The 15,567-nt window shown below is 41.1% G+C and overlaps 1 protein-coding gene across 1 annotated transcript in view; it reads left to right on the top strand.

The window, feature by feature from the left end:
- shank2b (SH3 and multiple ankyrin repeat domains 2b) overlaps positions 1–15,567 on the top strand; it is a 562,868-nt gene that overhangs the window by 105,312 nt on the left and 441,989 nt on the right. The window lies entirely within an intron of this gene.

Genomic DNA, 15,567 nt, shown 5'->3' with positions numbered 1-15,567 from the left:
GCTATGAATTTTGGCACTGACAGTTCAAAGACTTTTATGTTAAGCTATCTAGAGACTTAAAAGGTACAAATATGAATTTGAATAGTTATTTATTTATGTGTCCTGTGATTGACTGGTGACTAGGTCCCAGTGTCCCCTGCCTTGACAACTGAAATAGGTTTTCTATTAACCCTTGTGTGGTGTTCATATTGTTGTTACTCAGCCAGTGTTTGTGGGTCTGATGGACCCGTTGCATTTTGTGGCTTTTAATGCCTCACAATAAAACACTTTTATGTTAAATTACTGAACAGATGATTACCTTATCCCAAAAAACATCTGTATTGAAGTGCTTCGAGAGGCTGGTAAACGAATACATTGTCTCCAGACTTCCCCCCACATTTGACCCATACCAGTTTGCTTATCCCCCTAACCGCTCCACAGAGGACGCCATCTCGTCTGCACTCCACCAGAGCTTAGAACATCTGGAAGGAAAGGGTTTGTGGTACACAGAACATCAATTTCCACACTTCTATTAGCCAGTGGACCCGGACATCTTACATGTAATAGAAATGTGTAGGGGGGTGTATGGTGTGTGTTCATTAAATATGTATTCTGATATATGTTCTTCACAGAAAATGAGCCAAAGCCAGTGAGTCTCAGTTTGAAAAATTAATTAAGTGTATCATTTTTCTTTTAATAAAAATCGAAAACTGGTCCCACAGACCCGAACACCACACAAGAGTTAAGTGGCAACTGCACTGTACTTTTTTAAAATTTAGCCTGTCATTCACATTCTCTATGTAAGGCACGAACAAATGTGTTTTTCCTTTTTAATGCATTCTAAATCGTAAATACATTTCAGCTAAAGTCAGCTAACAATGGAGTCAATGGAAGCTCCTTTATTCCGTCCACATAACCCTTTAAATGACATAAAAAAACCGCCAACAATACTTGTCACTTTTCGTGACCTGACTATTTACCAACTATTAGCGAGATTGTTATTATAAGCGGCGCTCATCACACAGAGGTAACTAGCGTGTGCTGCTATATTGACATCATGAGCTGCTCACTCGCCTCTGAGCTGGTAAAAGTTAATTTTAGATTGTAAATCATCCCTCAACCCCAAACACTGTCAATGATCTACAGCAGGGGTCACCAACCTTTTTGAAACCAAGGGCTACTTCTTGGGTACTGATTAATGCGAAGGGCTCCCAGTTAGATACACACTTAAATAAATTGCCAGAAGTAGCCAATTTGCTCAATTTACCTTTAACTCTGTTATTATTAATAATTAATGATATTTATCTTTGTGGAAACACTGATCATCTTAATGATTTCTCACAATAAATATATATAGAAACAGATAAATATCAATATGCAACACTTGATTTTTATATTTTCTCTAAGTGCACATTTTTCAAATTGAACATTTTCAAATGATCACTTCTAAGACAGTCTTGTGAAATCACAATATCCCATTTTAACTAGCTAGCCACTAACATGTTTTAACAAATCATGAATTACTTTGCACCATGTTTGTACAAATAATAACTCATGTAAAATACAAAAGTAAACTCTCAAATTTTTAAATCATGTCACACTTTGAACTGGACACCAAATCTGTTATCTGTTTCTTTGTCAGTTAGTGGGAAGCCTGGCATTGCATGCTGTTAACTAGTGTGTTGTACTCTGGTGTGTAACTTGACACTGCAACTCTGAGTGAGTCTTGCAGATGTGCATCAGTGAGGTGTGTTCTGTGTTTGTTCTTGATGAAGTTCAGGTCAGAAAAGGCTGATTCACAAAGATAAGATTTTTCCTCATTGTTTGCGGAACCTTCTTAATCCTTTGGACATATTTTCACAGCAATCTGGCCTTAAGCTTAATTATGATAAATGTAAAATGTTAAGGATCGGAAATCTAAAGGGAACGTCCTTTCGAATGGAATGCAAAGTGCCTGTTTTGTGGACAGATGGACCAGTTAACATACTTGGTGTTGTTGTCCCAGAAAATCTGGAAGATCTAGGCTCAGTAAATTATGATAATCGACTAAGAAAGCTGGACAAAATTATGCAATTATGGAAAGGGAAATCCCTAAACTTGTATGGTAAAATGTCTATTGCCAACTCGTTAATTATTCCTCAATGTATTTATTTGTTTTTTGTCATTACCAGCTCCATCACAAAACTTTTTTAAGATTTATGAGCGGAGGGTCTTCGATTTTGTCTGGAACGGCAAACCAGAAAAGATTAAAAGAAAGGTTTTGTACAAAGAGTATGAATATGGGGGCCTGAAACTTCTCAACCTTGAAGCTATGTGTCTGTCTTTAAAAGCATCAATTGTTCCAAAGATGTATTTAAACATTGAGTGGTACACAAATGTCCTGTTGGACAAAAAACATGTACTGTATCAAAAGAAATTGTATCCTTTTTTACAAGTGATCCCCTCCCAGAGAGTCTGCTGGGAAACATGGTGGGGTTCATAAAGGAAACAATCCACTCATAGTGGTGTTTTCAATTTTATGTGCCAGAAAAAAGAGACAATATTTTGCAGCAGTTAATATGGATGAACTCTAATATTGTAATAGATGGAAAGCCTTTCTTTTGGAAAAATATGTTTGAAAGAGGAATCATTTTTGTCAATGATATTATCAATGAGAATGGTAAAATTATGAAGTATGATGAATTTAGAGCTATGTATGGTGATGCTTGCTCAAGCTTTTCATTTGATCAACTAACTGGAGTAATTGGGAAAAGATGGAAACAAATAATTAATTATGGAACTACTAAATTATTAGTTTGTAAACCTCTAATAAGAAATTCTAGTTGGCAAAAAGGAACTAAAATAAATAGAAAAATATATAATTTTTATTTAATAAAGAAATCTTTGAAGGCTGCCTCATACAACACAAATGGAAAATGGGAGGACTTTTTTGACTGCCCGTTGCCATGGGATGCCATATTCAAACTAATCTATAAAACCACTATCGATGTGCAAAATCGTTATTTTCAAATTAAAATTATTTATAACTTCTTACCCACAGGGAAAATGTTAAAATTATGGAATATGACAGAGTCAGATGATTGCCGATTTTGTTGTCAGGAGCCTGAATCCACCCTGCATTTGTTTTGGTATTGTCATATTGTGTCTTTGTTTTGGGTGGAAGTTGAAAACATGTGTTTAAGGATTGGTTTGTTTATGAAGCTTAATGTGGTTTCTGTTATTTTAGGAGAGTTAATTGACAATCATGATTTAGTCAATTTAATTATAGTACTCGGTAAAATGTTTATTTTTAAGGCCAAAAACAGATATTCACTTAGTATTACTTTCTTTAAAACATTTATTCAGTATTTTCTAACTTTAAAAAGTTACATGGTTGAAAACGATAATGATGCCAAAAAACATTTAAAAAAAGATGAGAAGTCCTCAAAGGCTTATTTTGAAAGTATAATTATGTTTATAGATTATATGATATCTGTTGTTGTGTTCCCTAATTTGAGTGACCTGGACATAATCTGGACTGTACATAAATGCTTATTTTTAAAATGTAATTTTGTTTATAAATTATATGCAATCTGTTGTGTTCCCTATTTTTTTTCTGTGTACATGAATGAAGGTGTGTGTTGCTGAGTCCGACTTGGACATTATCTGGACTGGGCCTGGTTTAAAAAACCCTTTAAAGAAATCTAATTTCATTGACAACCTGGTCTGTTGAAGATAAGGCCCTTTTTTAAAAAATAAAATAAAATAAGATTAATAAATAAAAAACATTTTCTTGGATAAAAAAGAAAGTAAAACAATATAAAAATAATTACATAAAAAATAGTAAGTAATGAAAGTGTTAGTGGACCAGCAGCCTATACAATCATGTGTGCTTCAGGGACTGTGTCCCTTGCAGATGTGTTGTCTATGTTGTGGGAACCAGAATATTGGTAGCAGAAAGAAATAACCCCTTTTGTGTGAGTGGGTGTGGATGAGTGTGCATGGGGGAGGTTGTTTGGGTTGATGCACTGATTGAAAGTGTATCTTGTGTTTTTTCTATGTAGATTTAATTTAAAAAAAAAAAAAATAATATATATATATATATATATATATATATATATATATATATATATATATATATATATATATATATATATATATATATATATATATATATATATATATATATATATATATATATATATATATCAGGCCCGCGGGCGACTCATCTGGTCCTTACGGGCGACCTGGTGCCCGCGGGCACCGCGTTGGTGACCCCTGATCTACAGTTTAAGGACAGAAACACAAGCAGAAACATGGTGTCAAACAATCAAGGGATGTTTTTAAATACATTTATATACTGCACAATCTAACCTTTAAAATTCTCAATAGCAAGCAAGAGTGAGATGAGGCATCATGCTTCAGAGTCCTGAATGTATCTCTGTAACACATTGGAGCTTTGGTACATACAATATGTCCTCTTTACTGTCGTGTACTGTCTCTGTGAATATGTTGGCGTGTGTGTCTGTGCGTGCGTGTGTGGGGGTACTGCCACCTGCACCCGATTTTAGATGTATTTAGATGTATTGTTTTTATCCCTGCGAAATCTGTGGCATGAGTGAGAGCATGTGATCGGTGGAGGATTAAAGTGTGACTAGTGTTTATCTTGGAGCGATGTCACTGTCAACCGATTAAGACACATGCTCATTGCCCTCTGCCTCTTCCTCCTCCTTCTCCTTGGCAGATTGACTCATTTAGAGACATTGTGCAGCACCAACACTACCCATTCTCTGTATGAAGTCATTAAAAGGAGGGAGATAAACTGTACATTATAGGGAAGATGTGAACGTATAACAGTAAAACAACAACAGATGAAAATAGGAGCAATGAAGAGGAGGCTTTTGGTGAAGGCAAAACATAAGAATTAAGGATCAAGAGTGGATGAAAAAAGGGCCATAGAAAAAGAGGAGACTTTTCATAGAGGATGGCACTATGATGTCATTTGATGTGCTTCACTAAAATCTCTGTTCGCAACACTTTGAAAGTGTGGTGGTTAATATAGGAGCTGTATGTCTTAGCTGATATCTGCAGTGATACCTTAACTCACCAGTGCCCCAACTTACGAGTATTTTGAGATACGAGCTCAACTTTTTGTTATGCTTTAAAGTTGCATTAGTGCGAAGAAGAAGAAGCGTCAGACCAAATCTACAAAAAAAAACAGTTAAAATAAATCCGACCGGTCCAACTTCAGCACCATCAGTCCGCATCACTTGAAGCCGCAGCCAGCCTTAGTGACTTGCAGCCACACATGCCCAAACGACATGAAATAATGAAGAAGCTGCCGATACGGTGTTTTACGTGTTTCAGTTTGTTCTGTCTCTTGACTCAACAAACTGGAAAGTCTAGCATTACCCTTGGTACAGAAACACAGCTTGTCGTTATCTCTAACCTCTCCAGTCTGTCATTCAAAGACAACCATGTGCAACATAAACATTGATTTCCTTGTTCCTATTTGTTACACAAATGAGAAGCGGATTGTTTGAGATGCCTACAAAAGTCTGCTAAACAATGTTATTATATTATTTTTTAAATAAAATTACTGCTGTTGTTTGTAGTACATGCTGTTGTAAGGTTTTTCAAACAAAATGTGTTATCTAAAAGTTTGTTTTTCCTTACATATTAAGATGTTGGTGTTTTGAAGAGGGCCAAGCATAGTTTACATTAATTTCAATTCATTTAAATAGGCCGGCCTGATTTGAGGTATGAGTGTTTTGAGTTACGAGTTCAGTAATGACACGAATTGAGCTCATACGTTGAGGCACCACTGTACTAGAAATAAATATAGATTGATAAAAAAAGAGAACCTTTCCTTCATTTTATCAATGTGACCTATTGGGAGCCGCAGTGTTTCCCACAGGAATTAAAGTTGTGGCGGTTGGTTGTCGAAGTGGTCGGGGCGACGCATTTGGCATCAGTTCCTAATTTGCATATAGGTGTACCGACTGTATATATGATGACATTGTCAATAATGTGCATGCTTGCAAAGTGTAACTGTTGGTCTGTGGATACATTTTGGTTTGTGTTAAAAAAAACGTGACATTATCTCATGTTTTTAAAACGTAACTAACAACAGAAACTGACATTTTGTGTACTTACATCCATCCATCCATCCATCTTCTTCCGCTTATCCGAGGTTGGTACTTACATGTTGGTTAAATTGTGTGCAGTAGTGGAATGCATTCAGTTTGTAGTTGCCCAAATTGACGGATACCAGCGGATTATTTATCATCCACAGAGTGGTCTGTCTGATGTGTAGGCTGTAGTTTAAGTTGCCGTGGCTGAACAAAGGTGATGCCATTCCCGCCAAACACTTGCCTTTCAGCCGGGCAAAGTCCAATCACGATGACTCCACTGCCGCTGATTGTTGTTGTCTAATGTTTTGGATGAACATGACCACAACTAGTGTTGAGTTTTGCCATTTTTAGTGTTTCGTTCTTGTTCAGCGCCCTTATTTAATGTTTTTTTACTCTTTTGTGTGTGTTACCCTGTAGTGACTTGACGCCTGCCTCTGAGCGTTGCTCCACACATCTATTCCATACTGACAATCAAGACTATTTAAGTTGAATCGTGGCGACCGTCTTTGTCTGAACATTGTCTTGCACTTATGTTTATCCTATCTGGACGTTGTTTCTGCTCCACAATTCGTAAGTCTTTGCTGTCACTCAGTGTTCTGTTTTACCCCATTACCTGTTCAGAAAATTTCTCAAAATTTAGGAACTAGTTCAACAAGCTACAAATTTTTCTTGATAAACTTTACTGTGCCACCATTTTTCTTCTGTAGATTACTGTATTCTTGTGTCTGCTTCTTCTTCTCTGGTAGAACATGCGCGCCTCAGCCGTCACAGAGTTATGATGCGCACTGCCGCCTAGTGCACAACGCTGTAACTACAAGCTACATTTGCAGTCAATTAAAAATTAATGAGCAAGGATGGCAAAATATACTTGCGGCGACCCGCCTAAAAAATACAAATAAAACAAACACTGGAAGGAGTAAGTAGAAGAGGCAGTAAAACAAAACAATATTTTAGCTTCTCCTGAATCAGCATACAGTAAAGCTCACTGGGTTACAGCATTGATTCTGCCTTTCAGCCAAATCACAAGTGATCGTTCTATCTCAATAATTTAGATGACTAAGCTGCTTAGTTACGATTTTCAAAAGAGCAGACCTTTTAATATGCTGAAGGATGCCATCTTTATTCTTAAAGAGTTCAGATAATGATTCTAATCTACATTTAAAGGCCTACTGAAATGATTTTTTTTTATTTCAACGGGGATAGCAGATCCATTCTATGTGTCATACTTGATCATTTTGCGATATTGACATATTTTTGCTGAAAGGATTTAGTAGAGAACATCAACGATAAAGTTCGCAACTTTTGGTCGCTGATAAAAAAAGCCTTGCCTGTACCGGAAGTAGCGTGACGTCACAGGTTGAAAGGCTCCTCACATTTCCCCATTGTTTACACCAGCAGCGAGAGCGATTCGGACCGAGAAAGCGACAATTACCCCATTAATTTGAGCCAGGATAAAAGATTTGTGGATGAGGAACGTGAGAGTGAAGGACTAGAGTGCAGTGCATTACGCATCTTTTTTCGCTCTGACCGTAACTTAGGTACAAGCTGGCTCATTGGATTCCACACTCTCTCCCTTTTCTATTGTGGATCACGGATTTGTATTTTAAACCACCTCGGATACTATATCCTCTTGAAAATGAGAGTCGAGAACGCGAAATGGACATTCACAGTGACTTTTATCTCCACGACAATACATCGGCGAAGCACTTTAGCTACGGAGCTAACGTGATAGCATCGGGCTTAACGGCAGATAGAAACAAAGAAATAAACCCCTGACTGGAAGGATAGACAGAAAATCAACAATACTATTAAACCATGGACATGTAACTACACGGTTAATGCTTTCCAGCCTGGCGAAGCTTAACAATTCTGTTCCTAACAACACCATTGAAGCTAACTTAGCAACGGGACCTCACAGAGCTATGCTAAAAACATTAGCTATCCACCTACGCCAGCCAGCCCTCATCTGCTCATCAACACCCGTGCTCACCTGCGTTCCAGCGATCGACGGTGCGACGAAGGACTTCACCCGATCATAGATGCGATCGGCGGCTGGCGTCGGATAGCGCGTCTGCTATCCAAGTCAAAGTCCTCCTGGTTGTGTTGCTGTAGCCAGCCGCTAATACACCGATCCCACCTAAAGCTTTCTTCATTGCAGTCTTCATTGTTCATTAAACAAATTGCAAAAGATTCACCAACACAGATGTCCAGAATACTGTGGAATTTTGCGATGAAAATACTTCCGAATACTTCCGTTTCAACGATTGACGTCACACGCATACGTCATCATACATAGACGTTTTCAACCGGAAGTTTAGCGGGAAATTTAAAATTGTACTTTATAAGTTAACCCGGCCATATTGGCATGTGTTGCAATGTTAGGATTTCATCATTGATATATAAACTTTCAGACTGCGTGGTCGGTAGTAGTGGGTTTCAGTAGGCCTTTAACACACTTCATTGAGGTCTAGCTATTATGAATTTGATTATATGCTTTGGTGTAAATGTTGGGTGAATTTTGCTCTGCAATCATATTTATAACTTGCTATATGAGCATCTTTTGTGGAGGTATTACGTTCATTCAACCCTCCCCCCAAAAGTATCATTTTTATCTTGTGATATTGTGCATTGTTAAACATCTTGAAGACGAATGAACCACTATTTGTTTTTGTCACACAGGTTAGAAAATACACTTCTTAAACATGATATAGATTGACTAGTTCACACATTTTGTACACTTGCCCAGTCTGTGATCGATTCAGAAAAAAAGCTGCTTTTAAAATAAGTTGTCACTGAACGTCGCACGTCTGTGTTAATATGTGCATGCCATGCTTACATAAGAATACTTTATTCTAACTTATTTTGTATTTCCTTAAACTAAGTTGTAATGTTTTTCAGTAAAAGTTTTGTTATGGTGTTAGTTTATTTTGAACATGCATACAATCACAATATAATGCATCACATATTTCCAGTTTACTGCATGTCTGCAAAGGAGTAGTAGGAAGAAGCAGTTTATTTAATCCTACCCCATTTCGTTTCATAGTAATTTCTAACGCATTTGTTTGTACTCAGTCTGTAGCACAACAGTGAATAAATAAATAATTACGATAATTTAACTAATTAAATACATATTAAATACATAATTAAACAATTTAAGTTTTCATGAATAAATAGTTAAAGGAGCCATATGTAATAATTTTAAGCCTGCCTTTGCCGGTTAGTCGGCCTGGCTTCTGTGTTTGCTTCAAGCTTCTATTACGTGAGTATTGCCTGTCTCTAGTCCATGCTAAGTGTTAGCCCTAGCGTCCAGTGCGATCGGCACATTTCTCCTCTGGCTTGTTTTCTGTTTTGGCACTTCCTCAAGTTTTTGAGAATAAATGATGTTCCTACCTGCACGTCCTGTCCGGAGTGGTCCGTTTGCATCCTGGGGGAACGAACCTCGCAGCTAGCTGCAACCCCCCGCACGTAACACTGTGAGTGTGTCACATCCAGGTTGCCAGTTACGCACCGCCCTCTTCGTCGACTGGTAAAGTTACTAAACATGTCAGACCTTAGTAAATCTAAAAGGCCTCGTTAAGATTCTCAACTTATTCATGACAAAAGCCAGGAACAAAATTAAGATTTGTATCGTTGCCTTTGAAAGATGGAGACGATTAAAGGGGGAGAAGATTTTTTCATCTGACGCCAAATTTGCTAATTTCCTCCTTGATAGGTAAGTCAGGCATTTACATTTTTTTATTACTTGTAATAAATGGAAATGGACATTTCGTATGTAAATTATATTGTCCAATACAGTCTATGACCTTGTCTAACAAAGCTAGTATGTTCGTGCACCGAATGCTTAGCATGTTAGCCCAGTCAATGACACATCGACAAAAAGGCTAACGGGGGAAGTTTATGCCCGTTAGCCTGTATGTCGATGTGTCATCCAACTGACAGGGCAAATTATATTTTTGACAAAGAAAACCTATGTGGATATAGGTAGTGTCAGTGCCTGTTTCCTTCTCAATATGCTGATACGCTGAGGAAATGGGTTCCAACATTAGCACGGCTAATTGCAGTACTGTATGTGCATCAGGCACAGATGGGGTGGTATTTGCTTGGCACAATATAACGGATTATATGTAATGATTTTCTACTTTGTGTATTGACATAGTGGTGGGCTATATGATTTATGCATAACGTGGTTTTTGTGTAACATGGGTTGGCTCATAGAATCGCACTCTGCACTGAAAGATAGTGATGTGCGTAAATAGAAGAGAAGGTTAGATGCAACATGGAGTTATGCTGAATGAAATGTGGCGGTAATTTTACTGTTGGCCTTGGCTTGCCATCAATGTAGACCTATGTGATATATAATATATTGTAGCGTTGGACGGGTTAACAATCGTCTGTACTCGAAGATGTCAAGAAATGCTGCCATGTTGTATGATATTTCAACTGGTTTAATGATCACGTTAATTTTAAGCACACACACACAAAAGTGAATGCCAAGCATACTTGGTCAACAGCCATACATGTCACACTGAGGGTGGCCGTATAAACAACTTTAAGGAGTCAGCACGCGCTCAAAATCGTTGGTGTGAGGAACAACACAGCGTGTGGCCCTTGGCAAAGGCCTAGTACCTAGCCAGGGATACGGTGAAGACCTCAGCGGCGGAGCAGGCGTAAGACGGTAAATGTAAGAACCACCACAACGGCTGCGATGGCGGAAGAAGGCACCCTCACATCCACGTGGGCCCAGTTATGGGAAAATAACAACCCAAGACCTCAACGGTGGAACAGGCGGAGGATGATTGCTAAACCTATAGAGCGTCAAAACGGCTGGGATGGCGGATGAAGCCTGCAGCAGAAAAGGGTCCCATGTCGTCTTGGACTCCATGCCACTGGACCCTGAACAGGATCTGTCAATGATCGTGTGGTGACTGTCTGTGCACCAGTCTCCCCACGTTAAACAAAGTTACGCACCAGGCATTTTTCATAAAGGTATACCCCCCTACCAGGAGGACTGTCATACTCGCTTCGAGTGACCGCCGATGATAAACAACTTTAACACTGTTACAAATATGCGCCACACTGTGAACCCACACCAAACAAGAATGACAAACACATTTTGGGACAACATCCGCATCGTAACACAACATAAACACAACAGAACAAATACCCAGAACCCCTTGCAGTACTAACTTTTCCGGGACGCTACACAGCCCCCACCTAGCTGGGTTCGTTGTCCCCAACAGCCCATGCGTTCATCACAAAGTCCCGCAAGTGCTGAGGTAACCGGCGTCGTCGACGCCCCTCTGATGGCGGCTGGCTGCTACCACTGTCTGCGGGTAGGTCGAAAGTGGGGGTTACCTCAGCATCCTCGTTGCTCCCTGGGGGTATCTCCCTCTCCGGCAGGGTTCTTGACTCCAAGTTCCCCCGGCTCTGGTCCAATGGCTGGTATGGGGCCAAACGGTCCCGGTGCAACACCACCAGCGTTTGGGGAGAGTCCTTTCTTTCTCACCGGGTTGTAGATCCAGACTTGCGCGCCTGGTTCAAAGTCCTGGCCTCGACTGCGGAGGTCATATGCCCGCTTCTGTTGGACCCCAGCCTCCGTCAGGCTGGTGAGGGCAAACTCGTGGGCCTCCCGCAGTCGCTCCACAAGGTTGTAGTAGTAGTCCAAGCCCGGTGCTCCTCTCACTTCTGGTACTGGGGCTGGGCCAAAAACCAAAACAACAGGCGTGCGCAGTTCGTGGCCAAACATCAATGATGGACCGCTGTCCTGTAGGCCCAAAGAATGAGTAGGAGATGTAAGTCCCAGTCTCTCTGTCGCTTGTCGGTGAGAATGGCAAGTTGTGTGGCCAAGGTTCTATTAAAACGCTCCACCAACCCGTCGTTCTGGGGATGCAGCGGCGTGGTGCGAGTCTTTTTCACACCCAGGCGACGGCACACCTCCTGGAATACCTGGGACTCGAAGTTCCATCCCTGGTCGCTGTGCAGCTCCTCTGGGGCTCCGAATCGGCAGAACATCTCAGAAACCAATCTCTCTGCCGTTGTCGCAGTGCTCTGGTTGGGTACTGCATACGCTTCTGGCCACTTCGGGAAGTAGTCCATGGCCACTAAAATGTAACGGTTTCCGCTATCAGTGACCGGAAATGGGCCTAGAATGTCCACACCCACTCGCTCCATGGGGGGCCCCACCTGAAACTGCTGTAAGGGAGCATGGGAGCGCCGTATGGGACCTTTCTTTGCTGTGCATGCATCACAGCAGTGGACATGCATCTCCACGGCACGGTGACAGCCTGGCCAGTAAAAGCGCTGCCTCAGTCGGAGCAAGGTCTTTGTCACTCCAAAATGGCCAGTCCCTGGGAAGCCATGCATCACTTCGAGGACCTGAGGCCGTAGCACACGGCCGACCTGTTTCTATTCTCAGTTCCATTTCGAAAGTAATGGAAAAAATAGTTTATGAACAGGTGGATAGTTACCTTGCCACTAATAAACTCATGTACAAATTCCAATCCGGCTTCAGAACTAACCACTCCACTGACACATGCCTTCTCTATCTGACCGACCACATCAAACATGAGGTGGACGCGGGCAAATACTGCGGCATGGTCATGCTGGACCTTCAGAAGGCCTTTGACACCGTTAACCACGCTATACTGTTGGATAAGCTCAGAGCAATCGGATTTGATAAAACCTCATCGAGCTGGATGCAATCTTACTTGGAGGGGAGGGAACAGGTGGTAGAGGTGAACGGCATCTTGTCCCCCCCTCTCAGTAAGCTGTTGAGTCCCCCAAGGCAGTATATTAGGGCCTTTACTGTTCCTAATATACAAACCCCGTTTCCATATGAGTTGGGAAATTGTGTTAGATGTAAATATAAACGGAATACGAGGATTTGCAAATCATTTTCAACCCATATTCAGTTGAATATGCGACAAAGACAACATATCTGATGTTCAAACTGATAAACATTTTTTTTTTGCAAATAATCATTAACTTTAGAATTTGATGCCAGCAACACGTGACAAAGAAGTTGGGAAAGGTGGCAATAAATACTGATAAAGTTAAGTAATGCTCATCAAACACTTATTTGGAACATCCCACAGGTGAACAGGCAAATTGAGAACAGGTGGGTGCCATGATTGGGTAGAAAAGTAGATTCCATGAAATGCTCAGTCATTCACAAACAAGGATGGGGCGAGGGTCACCACTTTGTCAACAAATGTGTGAGCAAATTGTTGAACAGTTTAACCCTTGTGTGGTGTTCATATTGTTGTTACTCAGCCAGTGTTTGTGGGCCTGATGGACCCGTTGCGTTTTGTGGCTTTTAATGCCTCACAATCAAACACTTTTATGTTAAAATACTGAACAGGTGTTTACCTTATCCCAAAAAACATATGTAATGAAGTGCTTCGAGAAGTGAAGTGAATTATATTTATATAGCGCTTTTCTCTAGTGACTCAAAGCGCTTTACATAGTGAAATCCAATATCTAAGTTACATTTAAACCAGTGTGGGTGGCACTGGGAGCAGGTGGGTAAAGTGTCTTGCCCAAGGACACAATGGCAGTGACTAGGATGGCGGAAGCGGGAATCGAACCTGGAACCCTCAAGTTGCTGGTACGGCCACTCTGCACTTCACCTGAGATTAGAACATCTGGAAGGAAAGGACACACACGTTTGGATGTTGTTTCTGGACAACTCGGCATTCAACGCCATCATCCTGGAGCACTTGGTGAGCAAACTGGCCTCCCTTGGATTCAGTACCCCCCTATGCAACTGGCTGCTTGACTTCCTCACAGACAGACCCCAGTCTGTGAGAGTGGGCAACAACACCTCCAGTGCCATCTCCCTGATCACCGGCTCCCCCCAGGGCTGCGTCCTGAGTCCGCTGCTGTTCACGTTGATGACCCATGACTGCTGCGCCAGGTCCACTACTAACCACATGGTGAAGTACACGACAGTAGTGGGCCTCATCCGTGACAACAACGACATGGACTACAGGGAGGACGTGAAACATCTGGTTGACTGGTGCAGAACCAACAACCTGGTCTTGAACGTCGACAAGACCAAGGAGATCATCGTTGACTTCAGGAAGCACCAGTGCAGCCACGCTCCACTCTTCATCAACGGCACAGCGGTGGAGATGGTAAGCAGCACCAAGTTCCTGGGGGTGCAAATAACTGACAATATAACCTGGTCCCTAAAAACCGGAGCTCTTGTAAAAAGAGCTCAGCAGCGCATGCACTTTTAGCGACGAATAAAAAGAGCACAGCTCCCTCCCCCCATTCTCACCACATTCTACAGAGGCACTATAGAGAGCAACTGCATCTCTGTCTGGACTGGAGCCTGCAGTGCCTCAGACTGGAAGTCTCTCCAAAGAGTGGTGAGGATGGCGGAAAAGATCATCAGGACTCCTCTTCCTCCTATCCAGGAGAGGGCAAAAAGCCGCTGCCTGACCAGGGCTCAGGGAATCTGCAAAGACTCCTCCCACCCCCACCAAGGACTGTTTTCACTGCTGGACTCTAGAAAGAAGTTCCGCAGCCTCCGTAGCAGAACCTTCAGGTTCTGTAACAGCTTCTTCCCTCTGGCCGTAAGACTCTTGAACGCATCATAATATTCCCCTCAATTCCCCCCCAAAAAATTGATTAACTCGCTGGAATATAAAGACAATATAACATACATCCATAAATGTGGGTGCATATGCAAAAGTGCAATATATTTATCTGTACAGTAGTCTATTTATTTATATCTGCACCTTATTGCTCTTTTATCCTGCACTACCATGAGCTAATGCAACGGAATTTTGTTCTTATCTGTACTGTAAAGTTCAAATTTGAATGACAATAAAAAGTAAGTCTAAGTCTAAGACCCACAAACGCTGGCTGAGTAACAACAATATGAACGTTGCATGGAAAATTATCTGCCAGTTTCTGCATCCCACAGGGATTCTTCTTTTGTTTTTCTACACCTGCGGTTCTCACACAAGGTTGCAACATTGTTTGTCAACACTGTCTGCTCTCATTTTCTCACACATTTGACCCTCTGATGTTCTGTGTACCTACACTCTGTCCTCCCCCCGTCTAGGCGGTGTGTGTGTGTGTGTGTGTGTGTGTGTGTGTGTGTGTGTGTGTGTGTGTGTGTGTGTGTGTGTGTGTGTGTGTGTGTGTGTGTGGGTGGCTGCGTGTGTGTGGTACACAGAACATCAATTTCCACACTTCTATTAGCCCCGGGTCTAGTGGACCCGAACATCTTATATGTAATAGAAATGTGTAGGGGGGGTGTATGGTGTGTGTTCATTAAATATGTATTCTGATATATGTTCTTCACAGAAAATGAGCCAAAGCCAGTGAGTCTCAGTTTGAAAAATTAATTAATTGTATAATGTTTCTTTTAATAAAAATCGAAAACGGGTCCCACAGACCCAAACACCACTCAAGGGTTAAGAAAAACCTTTCTCAACGAGCTATTGCAAGGAATTTAGATTTC

Source organism: Entelurus aequoreus, linkage group LG02 (assembly GCF_033978785.1).
Source record: "Entelurus aequoreus isolate RoL-2023_Sb linkage group LG02, RoL_Eaeq_v1.1, whole genome shotgun sequence".
Taxonomy (NCBI): domain Eukaryota; kingdom Metazoa; phylum Chordata; class Actinopteri; order Syngnathiformes; family Syngnathidae; genus Entelurus; species Entelurus aequoreus.
This window is presented reverse-complemented; position numbering and strand designations above follow the sequence as displayed.